This window comes from Falco punctatus (assembly GCF_963210335.1).
Source record: "Falco punctatus genome assembly, chromosome: 20".
In the NCBI taxonomy this organism is placed as follows: Eukaryota; Metazoa; Chordata; class Aves; order Falconiformes; family Falconidae; genus Falco; species Falco punctatus.
In genome coordinates this window covers 5,711,991-5,723,610 of record NC_137600.1, presented here as the reverse complement: position 1 = coordinate 5,723,610, position 11,620 = coordinate 5,711,991, and the positions used below count along the sequence as shown (strand labels likewise).

Below are 11,620 nucleotides of genomic sequence, written 5' to 3'. Positions count from 1 at the left end.
GAGCCGGCAGAGCCTCCATCCCTGGAGATGTTCAGAAGCCCTCGGGGCAGCCGGCTCTAGGTGGCCCTGTCTGAGCAGGGGCTGGACAAGGTGAAGGTCCCTTCCAGCCTCAACCCTTCCGTGGCCTGGCAGAGCTGGGACTGGTTGAGGAAGCCCCCCTGGCTGCTGCGCTGGGCGGGGTCTTTCATTTTGTTTAAGAGGACAATACACTAACACTGCTTGATCCAAAGATGTTGCCCGCGGGATCTCTGTTATTTCACACTTGACTTTGGCTGCGGCATCTGCCCCAGCCATTTTTGGTACTGCTTCTGGAGAAGGGCAGCGACATAATCAAATGCAATGTGGTGAGCGCAGCACAAGTGAAACAACAGCAGCATCAGATGCTGAGTGTTTCTTTCTGGGACTCCAGTGTGAAGCCCTCTGAGCCTGGACTGTGCAGTCACGCGAGGGGTGGTGCCGGCAGGACACAGTCGGGTCCCGGCAGGCGGCCCTGCCGTGGGGTGGGGGCAGCCCCCATGGCTGGCACGGGGTGGGGTGGGGGGCTGCCTGCCGCTGCATCCCGGGGCTCAGCTGCGTGCAGGTTGGCGACGGCCAGTGGCAGGGAAGGCACCAGCTGGTGATTATTCATGCTTGTGGCACTGTGCTCAGCTTGGGAACGGGCTGCTATGCAGAAAGCCTGCTCCTCCTGCTAACTAAAACCACTGCGTGCACTTGTGCGGCCGGGATGCTTCCAAAGACCCAGCTGCCTCATACTAGCTCCGGGTCAGATCTGCTCATGCTCTCACACTAGCTCCACTGGTAACCTGCTAGAAATGACCTGTGAGGGATGCAGAGCCAAGGGCCTCCACAGCAGAGCACAGAAATAAAGCCAGCACCAGCCTCCCACGGCCAGCTGTCCCCTGGTCCCTGCCACGCAGCGAGGGGCTCGGTGCTGGCTGGCAGACACGCAGCTGCCTTTGGGACACAGGTTTCTACTCACTGATTTCTTTCTGGCTGTAATCTTAGCAATAGTGATGCCTGTTAGAGTTCCTGTTGACTTTCACCTTCGTAATCGGTTCTATGTGATTTAGTGTTGTAGTAGTGGTGATCTAAGGATATAGGCTAATTAAAGTTTGTAGTGAAATGTACTGCTTTTTTATTAGACTATCCAATATAGTCAGAAAACAGACAAGCTTTAGGGCACACAGATTCTTCTGGGTCTGAAATAGGAACAAGAAGCTTCAAGCTAGATGCAGACTGGAAAGAATTTCAGCTTTAGTTTAACGTAATTATGGCAAGAAATTAGACATTTTGGAGGAGAAAGGGAGTAAGCACCTGTAAAATTAAGTAGTATAAACCCTATGTAATATTTCAAATTTGAGAGCTTTAAATAGTGTTACAGCCATCACCTAATTTCACAGGATTTGAAATAAATTTATTCTTTTGCATTGGACAGAAAATTGGAACTGTCACTTGACAGATGTGAATCGCACTTGTTGTGGTTTGTGTTTAGGGGGTTTTGTACAATCCTCTCTGTTGCCATTCAGCGTTGTGTGTTTTGTACATGAGTGCCTAACCCAGTAATTTCTGTTCTGAGAACAGGACATTTGTGTATGTACCATTTCTAAAGTGAGCACAATCATAGACGTGTATTTCAAAAGGAATGTTAAAAATAAATTACTTGAAATCTGTGCTATATAGTTGGATGTTTTTGTATTTATTTTTTTTTTTTTTTAGGATTTATTTCAGTTGCCATTTTTTTTCACCAGCCAAACATTGTTCACCTAGGAGATGCTCTGGGGCACTGGGATGTCTGGTTGGTTCACACAGACGCCTTGTAGCCTCCAGCCTTGCCCTCTCCCACCCGCACCTCTCCCATGTTTCCTCTGTGATTAAAGTGGGAACTCCACTTGTGTCTCCTGCACCTGTCCCAGCTCTGGAGGGAATATGTGACAGGAGAATGGAGAAAGCCCTGCCCGTGGGACTCGTGTTGGGCAGAGGAGCAGTCCATCCCCTGCGCAGCCGGGTGCCTCATGCCCAAGGAGCCCCTTTGTGCTCTGGGTGACGTCACACAGCATCCCCGGCACGGGGCTGGGGTCTGGGAGCAGGGAGCAGTGCCTGGGGTGGGAGGTGCAGGGGGGTGACCAGTGTGAACTGGGGCTGGCACCTCCCTGATGGGCCCAGGCAGTTTCACCCACCAGCTCCGTGCGCGCCCACCAGCTGAGATGCCTTCCCTGGGCACCCTCCACACGCCGTGCCCTTTGGCATTCGCACCCACTCTGTGAAGGCTCCTCGCCTCCTGCCAGAACAGCAAAACAAACCTGCGCCATTCCCTCTGAACTTCACAGTGCTGGCACAGGTCAAAAGAAAAGCAATTTGGAAAAGCACGTTAATCTGCCAGCCCCAGTTCACCCACAAATGAGAGACACCCCACCCAGGCTCCAGCATCACCCCCTCTGCCGACAGCACCTTCCTTTGGACCTGCTCACCCTGCTGGGGTTTAACACAGGGCTTAGCACGGGTCCCATTCGCCATTCTGATGGACCCAGCAGTTGCTTGGAGGGCTGGAAGACGAAAACCGTGACCAGACTACCCCGGTGCTTCCCTCATGGGCTGCCTCACTGTGGCACTGCCGGGGGCACCGTCAGCACCAAGACCAGGACCCCAGCACCGCACTGCTGCTTTGTGCTGTGCGATGCTCTGGCCACCTCGTGAGCTGCTGCAGCACCAAGCCTAGCCCGTACCTTTTGCTCCCAACACGTATTTTAGGTTGGGGTGGGTTTTATCTCCAGAGAGAGCAGCGGCTCCGCGGGTACATAGGACGTGGCAGCAGCTGAGGTCTGTGGTGTCAGGGAGCTCATTTCAGCCAGGGCCGCAGCCACAGCCTCAGCGTCTGTGTGGGGAGTGGGAGCGATGGGCTCCTACCAGCCGCCAGACCTGGCGCAGGGCTCAGCAGTGCCATGGCACCAGCCAGCGCCCACCGAGGCACAGCCCGGTGCCAGGGGCCGGCAGCGCGCAGGCAGCTCAGTGAGTCACTGTCTGGCAAGGGCAGAGCCCACGGCAGGAGGAGAGAGGGGAAGGCAGTGCTGGGAATAGCAAGCGGAGCTCAGAAATAATCCACTGCCCTCCCAGCGCTGAGGGCACCGTGGCAAACACCCTGAGACAGCAACCCCTCTGCCCAGCCCCGCCACCCCTCGCTTTGCCAGTAGCCTCCGTATATTCACAGTGAGCAATAAAGTAATATTTTAAATTCAAAACTGATGGCTCTGACCCATTTCTCTTTGCATAGCAACACCAGGCTGTCGGTCCCGGGAGGGTCATTTGGAAAGACCTCAGAGAAATTTAGCAGTGTTTTCTCTCAGAAGTTGAACAGCTCTGGAGCCATTCCCCTGTTGGCCGCCTTCAGTATATGTGTTTTAAATAGTCAGCTCTGTGCAATTTTAGTATAAAGCACAAGTATTCTATTTAATTAAACACACAGTTAAAGAATATATACAACTTGCAGAGGGATGCTCCGTGGCTCCTCTGCACCGTAACAGGTCGCCAGGTTGTTGCTCCCTCCTACTCGCTGAGCAAAAAAGCAGGAACTGACTTGGGTTCTGCCTGGTCTCTGTGAGCTCACAGGCAGCACCAGCATCACCCTTGGGGGTGGCACTGGTCCCGGGAGGTGAGTCACCCTCCCTAGCGCAGTGTCTGTCTGTGGGGAGCCCCAGCATGGGCACCTGCACACGGTCCTGCCCGGTGGCAGATGCTCCAATGTTTCCAGGTGACCTGGGCACTGGGGTATGGTGCAGCTTCTGGGGCTGGCACCAGCAGGAATCAGGGAGCTGGTGATTTATGATAGAAATAAAGGGGACCTGTCTCCAGAACTTTGTTACCTGCTGTGCACCTCTTAAGCAACTCTGCTTTATTACCTAGTCAGTATCCAAGTTCCTATTATAATATTAATGTAAATATTAATGGTCTACAGAGAAACAGACTGTCAAGGGCATTTCAGCAGCAGAGTACTGGAACCCAGTGAGAGGAAGGAGGAGAGGTGGTGTCTGTCGGTAGGGGTATAAAGAGTGAGATGAGAGCCTGTGTAAGGTCAGGCGTGCAAAGGGAGGAAAAGCAAAGAGGAAAGAGTCCCTGTTAGGACAGTAAAGCTGAAAAGAGACACGGAGCAAAAGGGCAAGGCTTTAGAACAAAAAAAAGCCTGGGGGGTGGGAAGGGCTCTGCATGATCCCAGTGCAGCAGGCACAAATGCAGGAGCTGCTGAGTGCAGCACCAGGACAGCAGCAGCCAGAGGGAAAAGCGAGGGGGGCAAGGGGGATGAGGGGCATGTGGGGGGGTGGGGTGTGTGTGCCATCTAGCACCTACCCCGGGCAGAGCAGGGACTGAGCCCTGGATTTTGTTGAGAGGTAGCAGCAACCCTGCATCTGAGGCACACCCAGGTCAGCTAGGCTTTTTCACGTCAAAACCACCTGGCTGAAATTTTTGCAAGGGTTGAAGAGGGTGGCTACGCTTCTCAGCACGAGCCAAGGCTCCTCTGCAGCTGTCGGAGCTCTTGCGCTCCGGGGCCGTGAGTTGTTGCTGGCTGCCCCGTGAGCTGACTGCCCTGCAGCACGGTGCTGCCTCCCCATGCTCCCTGTGCGCTCCGAGGGGCTGCACCGGGGCAGGAACACCAGCCAGGGCCGGGCCCCGACCACTCCAGCGGCTGGTATGCTGCCGGTGGCCTTTCCACCCAGCCCGGCTGTCCCGGCACCACTGGGACCATCGGCTGCAAGAAACGGGTGGCTAGATGGGAAAAAAACCCACGCGGTTTCAGCATCTGGTTTTTTACAACGTCACCTTGAAATGTGAGGGGCTGGTGGGGCTGTGGGAAGCCATCAGGCAGCGCTGCTTGCGGGTGGAGAAGATGCCGACCTCCCCGAGGCAGCAGGGGTGGTGCTGAGCCTGCACGCTGCATGCCTTGCCATGCACGCTGCCACGCAGCTCGCCGTGCACGCTGCCACACGCCTCGCCATGCACCTCGCTGTGTGCCATCTCAGATGCACCAGCTCCCGTTGCTTTTATTTTCGATGCTGTTTGATCATTGGCAATATCCACAGCTGGGACAGTGCAGTGGAAATAGTTTTCCAAGGTGTATTGCCACATCTTCACAGCGTTTGTGCTGTTGCAAGGCAAGGTATGATGGATCTCAGCTCTCATGTGCTTGTTTTCAGAAACAGCTTTGACAGCAGCCAAAGAGCTGGTACAGAGAATGACCCGAGACTTAAGTCATTTGGCCTCTTTGGAAAGATTTATTCCTGTGACAGAGTGCACATGATGGACCTCGGTCTGTGTCATGGACAAAACCCCAAACCCTGGCATGACATCTCTGTGGGCTGGACGTGCTATTATTTCTGACGCGCTATTATTTCTGACGCTGTATCAGACAGTCAGTCTGGGCCATTAAATATCTCCTGGCTCTTCTTCCCTAAAACTTCACCTCATTTTTCTTGGCCAGGTAATTCCTCCTGCAGTATCTGTCTTTCCTTTCTCGTTTCCTCACAGAGCAGCAAATGGCCACACATCAGAATCTGCTGCAAACCCCGGCAGGCGGGGGAGGTGGCTTTGTAATGAAAGGCTCTGTGGAAATTCAGTGTATTGTTGCTAGTGCTTTCACATAGGAAACATGGATGCTGGAGGTCACAGTCCCTGAAACTTCAGGGCAGAATAGCACCACACAAGGTACCAATGAATGTGCCTGGCTAATGGGATGGCTTTTTGCTAGATCTGCTGCAGAACTGTTTAACTCATTGCTAGCCTGCAGTGTTGCAGTCATTGCTCTTGCTTCTCCTCAGCAATATGTACCCAGTGTGTCCTTGGCTATTGCATAACCATTTGTTAATCAGTAAAGCAAAATTAGTTCTTTTATGCTTCCTACATATTAGCTTGAGTGACTTCTCAAAAAAAAACAAAAAAACATTGGCCATAAAAAGAATCCACAGCGCAAAAAGTGCTGGTTTTTACTGTTTGTCTGTGCTAGTGTTTATCCATGCCTCAACCAAAAATAGCAGACTTTGTAGATGTTTAGTATTTTCTTCTTCAACAGCTGGTAACGTTAATGTTCCTGGCTGTCTAGCAGAGATTGATCTGCAGAACAGTTTCTACTCCCCTTGGCAGCTGTGCTTAGTTTTCATTTTGCACGATGATGACTGCATGTTGTTGCTCACAAGCCAAACCTGGCTTCTGCTTGTTAGGTGGTCCCTGAGGAGGGATTGCCCACACCTTTGAGCTCAGCTGGCCCCTGATGAGCCAGGCTCATTACCACCAGCGCTGAGCATCCCATAAAGCTGCTGGGCAGGCACCTACTACTCAGGGCTGGCTGGTGGGGGCTCTGGCTGCCGGCAGGGCTGTTTGCAGGAGGGGAGCCTGGTGGCAGTGCAGTAGGTAATGCAGAGTGGCTTGGGAGCGTGCAGGGACAGCGGTGATATGCTGTGGGCACAGTCCTGGCACCAGCAGAGCCAGCTGCCCCGGAGCATCAGGAGCTTTGCCTTGGGCTCCTCTGCTGGGAGGATGCATCCAGCCCTGGGGCTGCCAAGAGCAACTGCTGCCTTCCTGGGAGGAGAGCTGTGTGTAGCTGGGGTGGGTGAGCAAGACCCTGCAGAAAGGATGGTCAGGGCCTGTGATGCAAGGAGGTGTGACAGACTGTGCTTGGAGCCACCAGGCATGGAGAGTCCTAAAGCTGTGGCCTTGGCAGCTCCTTCCTGCCTGCAGCTCTGGGAAGAGTGGGTGACCAACAAGCTCTGCCTCCAGAGCTTGTTAAGCCTGAGTGGAGCGTGCCCCTGGGAGGAGGCAGTGGCTAAAGACCCCCTCCTACAGAGGTGGGACCCCTGCCTGGGGAGCTGGCAGAGGGACCATGTGGTCGAGCCCTGCGGCAGCCCCTGGCTTCTCACCCTTGTGAGCACCAGCCATGCTGCTGGGGGACCTGGCTCACCCCCAGGGAGACCCCAGGGCTCTGGGTGAGGATGCCAGCCAAGAACGCCCAGGTAGTGTTTGATCTGCTGGGACTGGGGAGACTGCTGGGTAGAAGAGGACCCAGACAGACTATTTTCTTAAAAGTATGTTTGCCCTCGCCGCTGTCAGTGTGGGCAGATGGTACCACGGGACCCCATGGGGCACTGGCCCAGGTCCAGTTCACACTGCTGCATCTTATGGGATGGATGCACTGTTTCTGTCAGCATGGACTGTTGAGCTGCCAGCAGTGGCCTTGGCGCTGAGCTAAACAAGCTGGCATTGCCATTTCAGGGGTTTATTAATAAGCCAGAGGTACGTAACTTTGTTGTGAGACCTGCAATCATTGCACACTCGGTACAAGTTGAGCTCTAAATAGCTCCGAGTGGTGACTCCTGGGTCTGTGTATGAAATTCCAGGTGCTGCAAGCCAAATGCTTTTAGGGCTGGAAGCATTGCTTAACCTGGACCTGAGCAACTGGGGCTGTGTGTTGCTATGGCTCGGCATGTACCTGACCGGAATGTGCTGGTGGAGCTGGAGATGGGACCAGTGCATCAGTGAGGTGGGTGGTGAGAGGCACTGGAGACCTGCTGGGGAGACCAGGGGGACAGAACCCTGGAGGTCCTGGGCAGATACAGACATGAGGTCTGTGACTGTACTTGAGCAGATGAGGCCTGGTGACTTATTGAAAAGTGGGTTTTTTTCCCCTGTTGCTGTTTTTGTTGTTCTTCAACAACAAGTTGAAGTTAATGTCCACAAACAACTTGTGCTTGAGCTGGCTTACTCAAAATTCAGGATTTCTCGGCAATGTTCACTATTAAGTTTATTCAGGGGCTTGCTGTGCAAAAGTTGCCGTTGTTGGCTCTGTGCTGTTAGGATTGTTAGCAGTGAGACAGCAGAATATTTTGTACCCTTCAGAACAAGGTATTTGCTGGAGGGGCAAGTGCTGGGCAGGGCATAAGGTAGCTCTGCAGGGCATCAGGTGAGAGCGGCTGCAAGTGCTGGCCAGTCCAGGGCTGCGGGAAGCACTGGCCATGTCAAGTAGCATCCTCCTTGTCTGGTAACTTCAGTGTAGTGATGCTGAAATAAAAACCATGTGTGAGGAAAGCTGGTGCTTGTTGCAGACAGGACATGGTGAGGGTGGTGGCCTTGGCTCTGTAGTGTGGATGGGACACTAGGTCATGTGAAGAAAAAAAGCAAACAAAAATGCCTGAAGGCCTGGGGAGGTGCTATGGGTGCTTGCCCAGGTGCCTGGGCAGCCTTTGGTTTGTGTGTTGGTGCCTGGGATAGATGTACAGGCAGAACAGAGGTCCTCTGTGTTCCTCAAGAGGGGCTTTTCCTGGTCCTTGTGTGTCCTGCTTTCAGCTGGGAAAGAGTTAATTTTCTTCTCGGTAGCTGGTGCGGTGCTGGGCTTTGGGTTTGGTGTGAGCGCAACGCTGAGAGCACACTGATGGGTTTGGTCCTTGCTGGGCGATGTCAATACTAAGTCAAGGGCTTTCTAGTTTCTTGGACCCTGTCAGTGAGAGGGCTGGAGGGACATGGGGAATCGGGAGGGGACACGGCTGGGACAGCTGACCTGAACTAGCCAAAGGGATATTCCATACCACAGACCCTCACGCTCAGCATATAAAGCGGGAGGAGAAGAAGGAAGAGGGGATGTTGGGCGTTACACTGTTTGTCTTCCCAAGTCACCGTTACGTGGGATAGAGCCCTGCTTTACCTGGGGATGGCCGAACACCTGCCTGCCGATGGGAAGTAGTGAATGAATTCCTTGTTTTGCTTTGCTTGTGTGCGTGGCTTTTGCTTTACCTATTAAACTGTCTTTATTTCAGCCCATGAGTTTTCTAGCTTTTACTCTTCTGATTCTCTGTCCCATCCCACCACGAGGGAATGAGTGAGCGGCTGTGGGGCTTAGTCACCAGCCAGAGTTAAACCACAGCAGTGTGCTAGCTTGCTGTACCATTTCTGTGACCACTGTAGATTGCCCAAGATTCAGCCAGTGTCATTGCAAAGAATGAACCAGGCAGGCACATGCTTTCCAAGCTGCAAGCCACCTCAGAAGCTTTTGCTTTAAAACTGTAAAAAATTGTTTTGCATGTTTAACACTGCTATAATAGTTGCAATGGTGTTTACAATCCCAATCAGCCAAAATCTTTGCCAGAAATGTTGTAAGTAGCAGCTTTATAAAGTCAGTTTCTGATTTCATTACAGAAGAGAGAAATACAGGGTTCACAAGGGATTGCTGCAATGGTCATAGCTGTGAGAAGAAATGCTCATTAACTTGCTTATCTCCTGTGAGTGTGCAGAACAGATTGTCTGCCAGGCGCTTGTAGGCACTAGTTGGCACAGGCAATTCTGCTGGGCTTTGGCTGGAAAGACACAGAATAAGCCCTTTGGAAACTCCTGTATGGAGCATTTATTAATTTGTCTGTCTTCACCATCAGTAAATGTGCTGCAGAACCTCAGACAGGCACAACGACTCAGTCAGGAGAGTGCAGTTGATGGCACCATGAGTTAATTAAGGAAGAATTAACAGAATGGCTAGGGAAATCCTATTGCAAGAAGTGGCAGAATACCTTATTACTCCTCCCCTCTCCCAGCTTCAGTCTCTTCAGTGGGTGGCTCCTGCTCTTTACTGGGAGCAATGCTCACCTCATCGCTACACCGCAGTAATGCACTCGAGCCTCCTGATGCCTGCAATTGCCTCTCAAGAGGGAGCGTGTGAAGGTGGAGTGAGCTTGCACTGAAGGTTGGAAAAACTGGACTCTCTTCTCTGCATCTGACCAGCTTAGTGTGTAGGTGATGTGAGAAGTAGAAAGGAGTTTCACGTGTGCGGTTGGTGTGAGAGGAGATGGTGCAGATGGCTGAGCTGAAATTGCAAAGTCCTTGGAGTGGAAACAGGGTGTTTGGCCTCAGGCAGGCAGCAGGACAAGCAGAGATCCCATCTCAGCAAGCATAGGTAGAGAAATGCCTGGGAGCAACAGGAAAATTACACCAGAGCGGCTTAGCCTGATTATCCTGCCCTAGGGTGCAGCTTATCCCTCCCCGTAACAACTGGGAATAATGTCTATGTGGTAGAACTGATGTCTTGGAAATACTCCAGGTTTCTGTCCCACAGTCTGAAGCAGCAACCTTGCAACAGCTTTAGCCTTGGCCAAATAAAATCAAATACCTCTTTTGATTGAGAGATACAGGACTGCTTAGCTGGAGCTATCTGTGCTGCCTGGCAGCCAGGTTCCCCGGTGTTAATGACTTCCTGCAATAATTTAAACCGGTGGTATTTGTGTAACAAGTCAGGTGAGAGCAATGCAGCAAGTTGATAAAGGCTGCAGTGGCAGCCCTGGGAGGTTCAGGCAGGCACAGGGATGCAGCGGGGCTGTGCGGAGCTCTGGGCATGGCTGTCCTGCAGTGGGGACGTGGGGCAGAGCTGTGGGGCAGCACCATGCTGGGCAGGCATGATCTGAAAGGCTGGGGCTTGCAGGGCTGCAGGGTCATCAAGTAAGCATCCCTTAATGCATGTTATCTGAAATACCCTTAAATTTATAGTAACAGAAAGTACTCAACCTTTCCAAGGAGCCTGTTACATGGCTGCTTTGTTCTTTCCCTTAAAATACCGTTCTCCCTGTGTCTAACCTGTGCTGTCTTTGCTGCAAACGGAATCTGTACTCTCTCAAAGGTGCATGCGGAGGGTGGGTGGTTTTTTTGCTTCAGCCCTTTTACGTATTTGAGTATTTAGCATGTCTCTCTCCTGTGTCTTCCCTTCTCCAGACTGAAGTTGCCATGCAGTACAAGACAACCTGTGTAATCAGATGGGTGCAGGTCCACGGGGTGGGACTCTGTCAGTCTGAACGTATTACTCTGCTCCCTGGGGTGACAGGCAGGTGACATGATGAGCTGAAAAGGTCCAATGCTGCATCCCTCTGATGTGTCTGCACATGCAGTTTGCAGGGAAAATAAGTGTCTGAAATGGCAAGCGTGCAGGTTTCAGATACCCTCCCTGCAGTTAGTTTTCCATGCCTGTGTTGTCTTCTGGCCTCTCCTCTGTAATCACGTGTGCTTTGCTGACATCTTTAATGTTTGCTAAATTATCTTGTTTGTTTTCCTTCTGAAATGGATGTGTTTGCTAACACACGCTGCGCTCTTGGTTTTCATACATTTTTTCCAGTGATGCTTGGGGTTTTTATACAAATGGATTTCTCGCAGTATTTCCTGCATATGTATAGTGCCTCCGATGCTGTATGTACTCAGAATGTGTATTGAATTAGATGCATGAACTGAAAGTTGCTGGTTGCTTTTTCGTTTGGGCTGAGCTGGGGTGTGAGAAAACTATGTTAATACTTGCTGCTTTCTAGGCATCAAAGTTTGCAAATCTACTGTCTAAAACTTGTCCATGCAGCAAAATGAGTTTCCGCAGCCCAGTTTGGTCAGTGCCCCTGCAATCCATTAAAACTAATGCTCCCGGCCTGCCCCCACCCCTGAACTTCCAAATGTGTTTGTCCTGCTGTGCAGAAAGCTGCTGCCTTTTGTTTTACTCTTTCCAAGCCTGGTGCCTCCTTTACAGACAAGTGGTCTGAAACTAAGCCCATCTGGGTGCTGGCAGCGAAGCTGCCCCCCTGGGCAGGGAGGCTGGGGTGGAGGAAAAGTGTGTGTTTAACAAATGCTT

The 11,620-nt window shown here is 52.1% G+C and overlaps 1 protein-coding gene across 1 annotated transcript in view; it reads left to right on the top strand.

Moving 5' to 3' along the window:
* ZMAT4 (zinc finger matrin-type 4) overlaps positions 1–11,620 on the top strand; it is a 165,271-nt gene that overhangs the window by 79,682 nt on the left and 73,969 nt on the right. The window lies entirely within an intron of this gene.